Source organism: Vidua macroura, chromosome 9, assembly GCF_024509145.1.
Source record: "Vidua macroura isolate BioBank_ID:100142 chromosome 9, ASM2450914v1, whole genome shotgun sequence".
NCBI lineage: Eukaryota > Metazoa > Chordata > Aves > Passeriformes > Viduidae > Vidua > Vidua macroura.
In genome coordinates this window covers 16,644,723-16,657,783 of record NC_071579.1, presented here as the reverse complement: position 1 = coordinate 16,657,783, position 13,061 = coordinate 16,644,723, and positions in this window count along the sequence as shown.

Sequence of the window (13,061 nt, the reverse complement as noted above, 5' to 3'; positions counted from 1 at the left end):
GTTCACATCTCCCATCTCAAGAGTGAAAGCTCCAGTTATTCCATTATTGGGTTTTGTGATCAAGCCTGTACCAGGTCTTTGAGGGTAAAACCATTTAAAGTTGTATGGAGTAATTAAACCTTATATTGAAATAGCACATATGTGCCAATACCACTGTTTGACTCAGGAAGATCACCTCAGACTTGTGAGGGCGCCCCCCCCCAATACCAAATCACTCTTGCCCAAATGTTTATTTCATGCAAAGGAATTAAACCCACTATATCTGGGAACCAAATACCTGCTATAAATAAGCAAAGTATTTCTAGTGACATCGGTGGTGTTTGGATCACATTTGCAAGAAAAGCCAAAAAGTCAAATCACTATTTAAAAGTGAAAATTTTTTTCTCATGCTAATAACATTGAATTGCAGGAATGGATTTTATATAGGTCTTTAAACTGTTTAATTTAGTATGAAAGAAACTAAAGATTAAAAAACCATGCCTTATCAGAATGTTTCTGCAAGTCATACTAACTTACAAAAAAATCAGCCTAACCTAAACTATTGCTATAGAATTGCTAAATGTTACAAAGTGTGAATTTCTACTATTTAGTAGCCATTCATCACTTCTTTGTACTTATTTAAGTGTTGTGCTTTCCTGTTAACCAAGCTAGCTTTGCCATATCTAGACAAATTACTTTAACATTTGGTCTTCATAAGCTGACTACAAAATATCCAATATGAAAATAATTTTTTTTCATGAAAAGTCTTATTTTCTTTGTTGAGAAGTTGCTGATAGATAAAATTCTCATGATATTCAGACAGTATTCTTATTTATATACATATACACACAAAAATAAATCCATCTCTTGTCTCCTTGTTTTAGCTCTTTCTTCTGACTACCTCTGCAGAGAGAGAATGGTATGACCAAGGAGGCTGTAAGAATCCCCAGCCTGAGCTGCTTCATGTAAAAAGCCATTGAAGTTCACTAAGTCACCCCCTTTTTGAGACCTGTAGCTTTTCCTTTTCCCTCCACCTTTCTGTTTTCTCCAAAGTGTGACCTATGGCCTATATTCACAGTCTGTGCATAGACTGTGGAAGCAGAGGGATTTGAGGTAGAAACATTTCCTTGGGCAATAGAAGTAGTAACAGCAGGAGTACCAAGGAAAACAAAGTGTTAGGATTAAAAAAAAAAAAAAAAAGAAAAAAAAAGAAAAAAAAATCACAAAAAAGTTGTTTCTCATACATAGCTAATCTATAGGTATGGGGAAGAATCTTTATCACATGTGCACAAGGTACAGAATATAGATTTACAGAACTTCAGAATTAACTAAAACTGATAGTATTTGTTAAAAACAATAGTAATTAAAAACTGGAGCATGAGCAATAGAAATGCACTAAAATGTTAAGACAAAGCCCAGTAATCATGCAGTTTTAGAGCACATATTTATCATGTTGCCAGTCAGAGCTGAGAGCTCTACAAGGCAGCTCCAGCCATTGCTTTCCAGATGCCAGAGGAGAGCAGAGGCACAAGGCAGTTATCCTGATGGAGCTGAGATCCATCACCACGAGAACAACGAGAACAACTCTGCAATAAAACAGGAGACAGCAGAAAAGCAGAGGAAATTTACTCAAAAAAAACCAAACCAAAACAAAAACAAAAACAAAAAAAAAAAAAAAAACAAACCAAACAAAAAAAAAAAAAAACCAAAAAAAACCAACACACACATCAAAACCAAACCAACCAACCAACAAACAAAAACATAGGAAAGGTCTCCAAGAGAGGCTGGGGCTCCTGGGAGGGGCACCTGGACCCTGAAGCCCCAGCTCCTGTAGCACCTGCCTAAGTCAGCACCAAAAGAAAGATCTGGTTACATTTACTTACAGGTATTTCATGTTTCAAAAGTAAATTCCTATTTCTCCAAATGGGTTCCAAGCTTTTAATCAAGGTTGTCACTACTGCTTCTTGTCATCCGTTTCCTAGAGACTAAAGGGGATTTGTCATTAGCTTATAGGTGTGCATTGTGTCTATTTCAAGGGTTGAAAACACAGCTGGGGTGTCACCTGGTCCTTTTTATCTGACACTGAGGGCATGAAACATGCCTCCAGCACTAAACAGAGACCCCCCATACATGGGAAGCCCAGAAACATAAACACACACATGTACTAGCACATATCATTCTAAGAGCATAAACTACAGTAATTATCTTAGGGAACGAGACAGCACAATTTCTCCTGTGAAACTACCACTGCAGCACATTCAGCCTGAAATCAGCATTTTAACATTCTTCCTTTCCTACCAATTAAACAGTTTTACAATGTATCACTGAAAAACAAGGAATTTCAATGACCCAGACTGATTTCCCTGTTACTGCCAGCTCACTTCTCTGATAGTAAATCATAGCTTTATTTTTAATGGTTATAACTAGTGATTCCTTTGATTTCTGGGAAGCTTACTGGCATCATAATCACAGTGTAAGATTTTGCCATAAGTGATACTAATGTTAGGCAGTTTGGTTGGCTTTGTCTTTATATTTGGACAATTTGGTACAGATTCAAGACAATGTTTGAGGAGTCTGTGCTTTAATTTGTTAAAACTGCCTTTTTTTCTGCTGAAGACTATTTCAAACAATATGGTAGAGTAAGATAGAGTGAAGTCTGTTCTCCAGACCAAGACCACTTTTCATTGCTGACAGGACAGGTACGTAAAAGCTAGTGAAATTAAAATAACACAGGAATCAAACAGCACAATTCTATCTAAGGCAGGTTGAAAAATAGAGTTTTCAACCTGGTAAAATCATTTTACTTAAGACTACTTCTGTTTTAAAATATCCAATTGTTTTGAGACTTCCATAAAAATCTTGGGCCAAGTTGCTATCTTCAAGTGGAATATTCTTAGAACAAAAATTCAGCAGATCATGGCTTCGCTTCAACAGTACTTCAGTAGCTTCTAATTCATTCAGAACAGTCTTGTAGAAAAAGGCATTAAAATAAGATTTTTTTTTTTTTAAGGTGCAGGATTTTTTAAAATTTCGGTTATATTTTTGCATGATCTAAATTTTTCCTAGTTTTACATTAATAGTGAAAAATCTCAACAACATTATTTGCTATTGTCATAAAAACAAGGCAACTTTCCCCTGATGATTTATATAGCTAGACAGTATGCAGCATGTATCTTAAGTCCTATAAAACTGAAATTTGCACAAAATGGTTATATTTTGACATTATACAAGAAATTGTTTGGCATATGTTTGGAGAGGATTAAAAAAGCACTATCCTCATATTAAACTGGGGACAGGGGTTTGCTACTTACATTATTTCTATTCATATTTACAGTGTTTCAAGTAATTTCTATTTTAAACACAAGAACCCTCAAGCAATATCTATAGAAATATTGGAAAAGAGAGGAAAAAGAACCCTGATACTAAACACAAAAGACAATGCTGCATTTCATTACTATAATTGTTGTGTTAAACCAAGCATCTATGTTAGTAATCTACCAGCTCTCAGGAAAAAGAAACAAAATTTCATTCATATACATCCAGTTGCTCTGGTTTAAAATTAATTTCTTTCAAAGAAGGTATCAGTTAACACCAATGAGTTTTTTGCCCCTTTGCAATGCTCTATAGTTCTGAATCACTCGCTGAAAATAGGACTTCAAGGCAGTGGAGGAGAGCATGAGATGAGTTCAGGAGCTTTCTGTTATTCTGCATCCATTGAATCATTAGTACTTCTGAAAGTCAAGAAAACTGGGTATTGTGTAAAATAGCTTGAGGGAACAGCTTCAGTACATTAAAATACAGTCCACAGGCAATTTTCGAAAAGAACTCCCCTTACCACAGTTCTGTCCTCCTTTTTAATATTTCAAGCTAGATGCCTTAACTGATATATGTATTATTCTCCTTTCAGTATCACGTGTCTCTTTGGCAGACTGCTTTGGTGTGAGGGCCCCGGTGCTACCATCTGCAGGGGGCTCCCTCTGCCCACCGGGATGCTGGCACAGCTCTGCCAGGGATGCTGCCAGCTGGGCACAGCACAGATTTTCCTGTGTGCCTTTCCTCCTCCTTCTGCATGCAGCTATGGAACCCTTCTCTCGGGGACCGTGGCTCTCTGCTCCTGTGGTGGCAGCTCTTGGGAGCAAAGTGCAGCAGGCACAGGTGTCGCCCTGGTTATCAAGAGTTTTCTAAAGCCTTCTGAGTTTACATTCTTGTAGAGAACTTTCTCACACAACTTTCTGTAAACAACCTATTGTTTTGCATTCTTTCATAGAGGTGGAGAAATTTGATGTACAGGTAGTTTGTCCAGTGTCGTTGGAGAGGTGGCACGTTCACCCTCCAATCCACTGGCACCTTTTGAGAACTATAAAAGATTGGAGTCAGAAAAAATAAATTAGTCTCTTCATCGTGACCAAGGCTTGTGTCATCTGGTGACACACAGGGAAACCCCAGACAGTCCCACTGTGGCGGTGCCTTAGTGAGCTAAGGGTTAACTCTACCTCTGTTACACTGATGGAAACAAGGAGGAAATACAGTCTTCTCTAGAATGCTAATTTAAGAGAAAGTATACATGAAAAAGAGTAACTAAAGCCTAGAGTTTTGGAGCAGGGATGTGGAGGCTTTTAGAGATTTGCAATTTTTTGATTTTTATTTGTAACATCACCCGTAGGGGTTTGTTTCTTTTTTTGCCAAACAACAAAAGTAAAAGAACCAGAGTTTTAAAAGCTAGAGTTCAAAAACATAAATACAAAGCCATAAATACATAAAACTTCTTCTGGGTTTAGAGTAGTAAATCCTTGTGTGCATGCATACTTGCAGATAAGTGGGCACAGTTTTACTTGTACGGAAAGCTAAGTGTTAGATTAAAATAACTGTTCTCACATCAGTGACAACTTCAAAAATAATATAAATGCTACAAGTATAGAAGATATTACAAGAAAGGTGTTTCAAACAAAGTCAGTTTTCCAGCTTTTTAATTCTGGGAGCTGACTCTCTTCTCTCTTCATCACCATTTTTTAAACCACTGATGCCAAAATATGGGAAGCATGAATGCCAGCAGTGTAGCAAAAAAACCAAAAAAAACAAAACCCAAAAAAAAAAACCCAAACAAACAAACAAAAAACCCCCACAACCTCTAAGTTTTTTTAAATGAGGATCAGTGGATCAGTGCATAGAAGCACAAAGAATTCAGTTTTAAAACCTGAATAAAATAGTATACTATTCAAGAAATAGTGTACAATATCATGCTTTCCTAAAATGATCTTTTAACTTGAAGAATTTAGTCTTGCTAAAACAGAAGACCAGAAACAGGTGAATTTTTACTCATAGAAGATACACTAGAGAATAAATTCAGCAGTATCTAAGACCCCAATATTAATAGCAGTGGAACAATGAAGTTACAATTGCCTAGAAACAGCAAAAGAGACTGGAAAATCTAGCCTTGTGCACTGATTTAAATACAAGCCTGCATGTATGTTAGATCATATTGGAAGTGACATTGTGTTAAGAGGTTTCAGCCATTGAAGTTGTACTGATGTAGGCTCGGGCAGGATTTGGCCCTGCCTATCACATTTATTATACATGTGCTGCTCCCTCTCTTGTTTTGCTCCAGCCTGACCTATTGGCTGTCCCTGCTGGCTGGGATGCTGACTTCATCCTTGACCCTGGCTTTCTTCCACACCCCAATTCTCCTGTGGCCGCACATTACTGCTCTCATTGCTTTAGCAATCTATTTTTTACTGTAATTTCATCCTCACTGAAGTCCCCCATTAAGAAACCTGATCATTTCAAGCTATCATCCAAGCTGTTTGCTTTCCTAATTTGAAATACTTATATTTTGACCTTAATGTTTCTCAGTATAAGCACCCTGCAGAAACATTAAAATTAATCCTCTAAAGGCCAATTTTAATGTAAAATTATGTCAGTTTTCATCTTCAGCTATCCCTACCAGCTCTTCATTGATTGCAGAATCTGTTAAAAAATGTCTCTCCTTGTTTTCCTCCATGGATTTTCTCCAGACTACCTTTTCATCTAAAGCTGATTCCACCTCTCCTTAGGAAGTAACTGTCATCAGAGCTGTGTGGATACCAAATGCCATCAAGTAAAACTGTTACACACAGCTTTGTTTGCATTGTATATATGCAAATGCAGATAAAGTCAGCAGAGAATAAGGTCCCGTTGGTCAGTGCTATGCAAGAATGCCCTGGGATAAACAGACCATCTTCAACACAATACCCCTAACTGTGCCCAAAGGATGTATTTGGCTAAAAACCAAGAGGAAATTGAGTTTTGAGTTGAGAGGGAATGGTTAGGACACAAAGCCTGTGGCTATACAAATATTGAATATAATAGGGATCAGAAAGGCTGAGAGGCTATGCCTTTCTTCCGGCATGAAAGGCAGTGTTCATAGTGGAGGGAGGCATTACAGTTGCCTTATTTCCTTCCTCTTACTCAAATCTCTGAAGGAAGACACCCTGCTAAGTTGTGTGTTTCCACAACAGCTTCACGGTCCTTGCTAGAAAAACAAACATGAAGATTTCAGCTCTCCCCAGCCACTCCAAATAAGCACTGTAATGGTCCTGTGAGTTCTCACCCCCCCATTAAGCACCACTGGCTCCAGTCTGTTCTGTCCTTTGTTAGGCTTTTACCAGCATTGTTTACAAAACTGCTTCTGCTATCTGTAAAAAATCCTTTTCTCAGTCCTTCCATCCAATCCTATTGCTTTCCCATTTGTTTTCAAAATTCATATGATAATACCAGTTTTGAGTGACTTCTTGTACTTTGACACAAATTTCAGTTAACAGAGGGTCAAAAGAGAGAATATGAGAGATTTCAGTGACAGAGAGCAATGTCTGAGAATGTCATGGACTTGCATAAAGGTCAGTTTGCTACCACATTTGTACCAAAAGCATGGACATTTCAATACCCCATGTTTGTTGAATACATGTATTAGTTACTAGGTAGCTGACAGCTCCTATGGACAAAATATGAACAGCAACCATTGCATTCCTCATGCCCCTTTCAGGGAATGCTAGTGGAAAATCTGTTCTCAGGTAAAATATCTGAAGTAGTCCCTGTGCTACTTTTGAATTAAATTAATTTTCAGTTTTCTTCTTAACATTATATATTTTAGAAATGCCTATTAGACAACATTTCTGTTCTCACAGGTGTTTTGGGCTTGCTGCTTTCTTGAATAGTGACATAACTTTTGATCAATTTAACTCATAGTTTCCATATTTTGTAGCTGTAATAGGAAGCAGTTTCATAATGAGCACACATATTTCTGTGGCTGTACCATATGGTCCTGTGGCTTGCATACCACAGAGTGAAAAACAGAACTGAAACCAGAATGTAGTCACCAAAAGTCTCCCTGGAAAGCTCATGTGCAGCAAACCCCACTACTTGGAGCATGCTCTCACCAAATTACAACACTAAAATATTTCCCCACTGAGGATATGAAAGGGATCCACAAACTCCAGAAATGGTGTTGTGTAGGAGGAATTTTGCAACAACTAATGTCCTATATGCCTCCTCACAAAAACCACATTACAGCAGAAAGCAAGCAACCAGATACAGGCAAGGCAGTGTCACATAATAAAATATTCTAGGTGAGTTTCTATGCTTAAAGGAACATTAGAAGACTGAGGCACTTGAGGGCTCAAAAAAAGTTCCTTTTTAAGTGAGTGTCCTTTCTATCCCAGATGCAGCCATATGTGCTGTTTGGTCCACTATCTCACCTGTGTGGAGAGGGCTTGTCTGAGACACCTGGGCATGTAACTTGATAACAAGGAGAACATGGCTCCCACTTATTTGCCAGAGGTCACAGTAGACTAGAAACATGGCATGCTTTTCCATGCAGAGAGGGAGAGAAGCAGAACTGCCTTTGCACATGGTCACCTCCCTGCCTTCCCTGATCCAGAGCCTGAGAAAAGCCTTCTGCTGTATCCTGACACAGAGCTGTGCCTGTCACATGGGGCTGAAGCCACAGCAAGCTGGTCTTCACTTCATCACCTGTAGCTGAGAGGGAAAAAAAAAAACCAAACCAGACCCCAGACAATTGTCTTTAAAAATAAATGAATCAGTCAAGTCACAGCAAACTACTCACAAGAGAATTCATCCTTGGAATATAATACAGAACAAGCTCTGCAGTGCACCAGTACACACTTAAAATAAAGCCTTTTCAAGGCATGTTATCCTCTCAGTGAAAGGGAAAACAATCCAAAGCAAAAAACAACTGAAAAAAGGCTCTATATTCAAATTCAGTACTGTTATTCCTACAGTAGCCGGCAAGCACTGCAGTAGCATTGGAAGCAGCTGACTTGGAAATATAACTACTTTCAATATGAGAGATTACAAGAAATTAATAATTTTTCTCAGATTTTAGTGTTTCTGCCCCAAGGAAAAATTGAAGCGGCAAGAGAAGAAAATTACAAGTATATCACAGTCCAGAGCAAGGAATTCTTCCAATTTACTGCTGGGCTGTGAGAGCCTAAAAATTAGATTGCCTAGTTGCCCAGATTAGGATATGTGGTGACTAATTTAAATTTCTGTATTTGCTTCCTTTGGCCAAAGAACCTGGGAGTCTGAACCAGCAGCACATACAGTTATGTGCAAAGAGAGCTGCCAGGCTGGAAACACCTGGGTCAAAACCCACCTGCTCTGGAAGGCTTCCATGGAGAGTCTCTGCTTAACATCTTTGCTCTGAAGGAAAGGAGTAAAGGAGAACCGAGTGTGGCATTTCTTCCTCAGTAAAATTCACTTATAATAATCTAGGCATAGTATAAGCTTGGAGTGCTGGGAGGGACCTCCAGTGTGAGCAGGATCTGAGCAGGGCAGGGAGGAGACAGCCCCCACAGCCCTCTGTCACCTCCCTGGGCACAGGGACAGCCCAGGACATCAGCCCACAACCAAGCAGGGCTGAAGGGAGCAAGAGAGCTGCGCTGTCACATCACCAAAACCCAGGCAATGAGCCCAGGCTGAGCTGAAACAGGGAGGTGGGCAGGGTGGGGAGAGGCCCCAGGTGGGGATGACCAGGCTTATCATTATTGTATTGAGTTTTTTCTTTTTAATTAAACTCCAGAAATGAAAGTTACAGAGTTATTATTCAGAAATTAATGCAATGAATACTTTAGGTGTAGTGTTTTCAGGTCTTATTCAATGTTATAGAAATAAAGTAAGTGGTTATACAAGCTAGCATGAAAAGTGGGTGTTTTTTTCAGGAATCTTCTCATTCAAAACACCTGGTCATGTGTTAAAGGGCTGGAATTAATGTACTTATTAATAATAAGTAATAATGTAATTATTAAGTTTTGCTCTGACCATAATTATGTCCACAGTGACTGTGCAGAGTTTAAAATTTTCAGAACATCCTTTGCCTCTGTGGTTGAGTTATCCAAACCAGGATCCTTCAGGTGGCTGCCTGCCCATTTACATACACTCACAAACTCACTTACCTACCTGGCACATGCTGCTAACAGCAGCACACAACCCAGCACCTCTGCCCAGAGGAGGCATTTTCTCTACCTGCTTCTCCCTGGCATTCCTTATAGTCTTCCTCAGGCACCTTCTTTTATTCAGAATTGTTTCTGTGTGTATGATTAAAAAAACGGTATTAAATTTCTCTGCCTTTCATAGCCATTTCTTGGAACCTAGTGATGGGGACAGGTTTTGTCCATTTTCCAGAAAGTGCCTCTGCCAAGGAGAAATGAATAAAGAAAACAGTATTTCATCTGGATAACCCAGTGTTTCCATTAGAATCGCATAATGTCTAATTATGTACTCCATAAATCTTCATATTTTGTTATGAAGCTCCTAATAACAAAGTCTGATAAATAGATTCTCTCCCCTGGCCACTACCAATTGAGTAGAAAAACTACTTATTTATGAAGCTTTATTAATAAAATCTGAATAATTCAAACAGCTTCTTCAGTGAAGAAACTGCATATTCCTATTTGCATATAAATGAAATGATGCTTTAGTGTCAGAGTGAAGAATTAAATAATATGAATTTTTACAGTGCAGTCCTGACAACCTCATAAATATTATGGTCATAAGTTGCAGTTTCTTAAAAATCTCATTTTATCTTTTATTACAAAAATATGACCAAAGGGCCAAGTCCTACTCATTTTACATGTGTGAGTATTCCCAATGACAACACAATCATTCAGTAAGTGAGGTTACCACATTCAGCCTTATGTCAGCTACTAGAGCAAAACCACAGTGTTATCTACATATCTACTAGGAGACCAGAATCTCTTATTTAACCGTGAGGAAATTCTTGTGTGTTGATAAAATATAAAGAACAACAAAGAAAATTGTAGCTCTACATTCAAAGAGACAATATACAACATGAGGAAAGGAAAAGCACACAGCTAATACACATCAGATGCCAGATTTGCTCTTAGTTACACAGGTACCAGTTTGGCCAAGACAAATATTCCTTTTAGGTGTGAGCAATCACAGAAGCTGCTGCAATTATAAGAACACCTGAATGACTTCAAGTGGACTGTTGCTGCTGAGGAAAACCCAGACCAACTATAGAGAGAGCTGAACTGGATGAAGCACATTTTCATAGAGGTCAAATAAAAGTGAGGGCCATGACACTACATAAGAAACTTCTCAGAGAGGTGTTGTGCAGTCTCAGCAGCTGAGACAAGAAGTGGGTGCCTCCTTAACCTGTCAGCGATATTTTTCCAGCCATAGTGCTGTGTAAGTGGGACAAAATAGTCATATACAGATGAGGCACACATGCAAAGTAAAGTTAACTTGGGGTGGTAGAAGGAAAATAATTATTTATAGATGTTTTGGAAGTTTACAAAGTACAGAAATTTATTTATAAAGTCTAAAGGAGACTATGGGAGTATATATATATAGTGTGATCTGTAAATTACAGGCAAGCGTATTCAACCCTGAACTAAGCCTGCTGTACTCAAACAAAACACAGCCTGTGTTTGCCAGGGAGGCATTGGGTCTCAGTCTGAAGACACCCAAAGCCAAGTAATCAATGATGGCCCTTAACTATTCCAAGGAATACTTATTGTCAGTACTGAACTAAGTACTGAAAATGATTTTATTTTCCTTGATTCCAGCTAGTAGATGTTATTCCTTCTTATTTCAGTCTGGTAGGTTCAAATGTGCCTTACATTCAACGTTCTTTTTGTGCATTTATGTATACAGTTATCGACTCACCTTTCAATCTTTTTGATTCAGTGGGTAAGTTAAGGTTTTTAGTTCTTCAATTACATAACATTTTCTCTAACTCCTGCTCATTCTGTAACTCTTCTCTATACTCACTTTATTTTTTCAGTATCCATCTTGCACTGTGAGCATCAGAACTGTGCACACCATGGCCCAACCAGTCTCAGCACTCTGCACATACAGGTAAAAATTGTTACCATTAACAGCTACACTCTGTGTAAGGTCAAGGTTTGCACAAACCCTTTCTGCTACAGCAAACTCATCAGTTTACTCAGCTTGGCCTTTTTCAACTTTTCCATTGTGTAGGAGAGCCTACATTCCTTATTAGGTATATATCAACAGATTTTACTAAAACCTACTTTGAATGAGACCCAGGTTATAAAAGGTTGAAAATTCCTCTGTCTTTGCCTGAAGTAATTTTTATATCTATTTTTAACTACCTTTAAATAGGCTGTAGAGACTGTTATTGTGGTATGTCTTCTGACACTACAACAATTCTTGATATTTCAGATATAGCTGACAAGAAAATGCTGGCAGAGACAATCACTGGCACATCTGAGTGCATTATTCTAGGGCTGCACTCATCTGCATGTGAGAGCAAAGCTGGCAATCTCAGTTTTCCTGGTTAAGAAATGGAAATTGAAAAACAGAAAAAAGGACTTTAGTCCCATGGTTTTCAAATCAATCTCTTCATGTTAGTGCAAGACTCATGAGTCCTGAATAATTGAATTTGACAGTATTCCTAAAGGGCACAACAGCATGAAGAGATGTGTCTCAACCTGGTGCCAAAGAGAGCAAACTTTTGCCGTAGACTCATATTGCTAACAAAAAGAGTAATTTGAAGTAGGAAAGCACGTGTCATTTAGGCTAATGAAAACTGAATAGTACATTTAACAGTCTCTACTGTCATTAAAAGTGAATTTTGTCTATATTTATATATGTATACTTCTAATACTGATAGAGCAACAACTGCTTTTATTTGCTCATTTCTAAATAGCTTCTGACTTCTAATTCTAAGTTTCTAATTTATGAACAGACGTTCTTGGCAGCAAGGGGATCTCCAGTTAAGGATCTCCTGCCTCTGTTTGTGCTGGATACAATTCGTCAATTACCTTCCTGGATCTTACTTATTGTGTTTCTAAGGCTGGAGGACAGCACAAACACAGAGAGGCTTCTAGTTTAATTGACCTAGGAAGTGGTTAATAGATGTGCTCTAGTGTCAGCACAGATTCTTTTAGGCCTGTCAGCAGACAGAAAAAGTTTGATTCAGCAGCAGATTCTGGCAGCAGCGGATGCAATCACACTGCAATGTTTGGATCCTTTCTTGGCAAGCTCCCAGATGTGGGTTTTGGCGATTGCTTGTCAGCCAGAGGGAACATTCTGCATGGGCCTGGCTCGTCATTTGGCTTCTCATCCTTCATTTCCAGCCTAGAGATAAAGCCGCAAGAGAAGGCAGTGCAGCAGTTTGGCTCACAGAGCATTGGATGTGCTGCTTTGTTTGTCATTTTTAGTTGATGCAATTTCTTCTCTTTCCTTCTGAGAAGCTCCTGCTGTAGTGCAGGGTTGCAGCTGGATGCTCAGTGTTGAATGAGAAGATGGAGCCTTCTCTGCCCGACGAGTGAACAAGGAGTTTCTGCTTATCCAAGCCAACAGCAAAGAGGGAGTGTCTCATGCAACAGCAAAGGCACAGAAGCTGTGCAGATGCAAAGCAGAAGCTATACCTTTACTTTTTCTAAATTAATTCAAAATAGAGCAAAAACAAGCTAAAGGTACTTAAGCAAGTACTGAGGAAAGAGAGTGGAAATGGCACATATAATCGATCTCTCTCCTGTAAAGATGTACATGCAGAAAAACATCGACGAAGAGGCGACTTTTGAGAAGATATGAGAAGA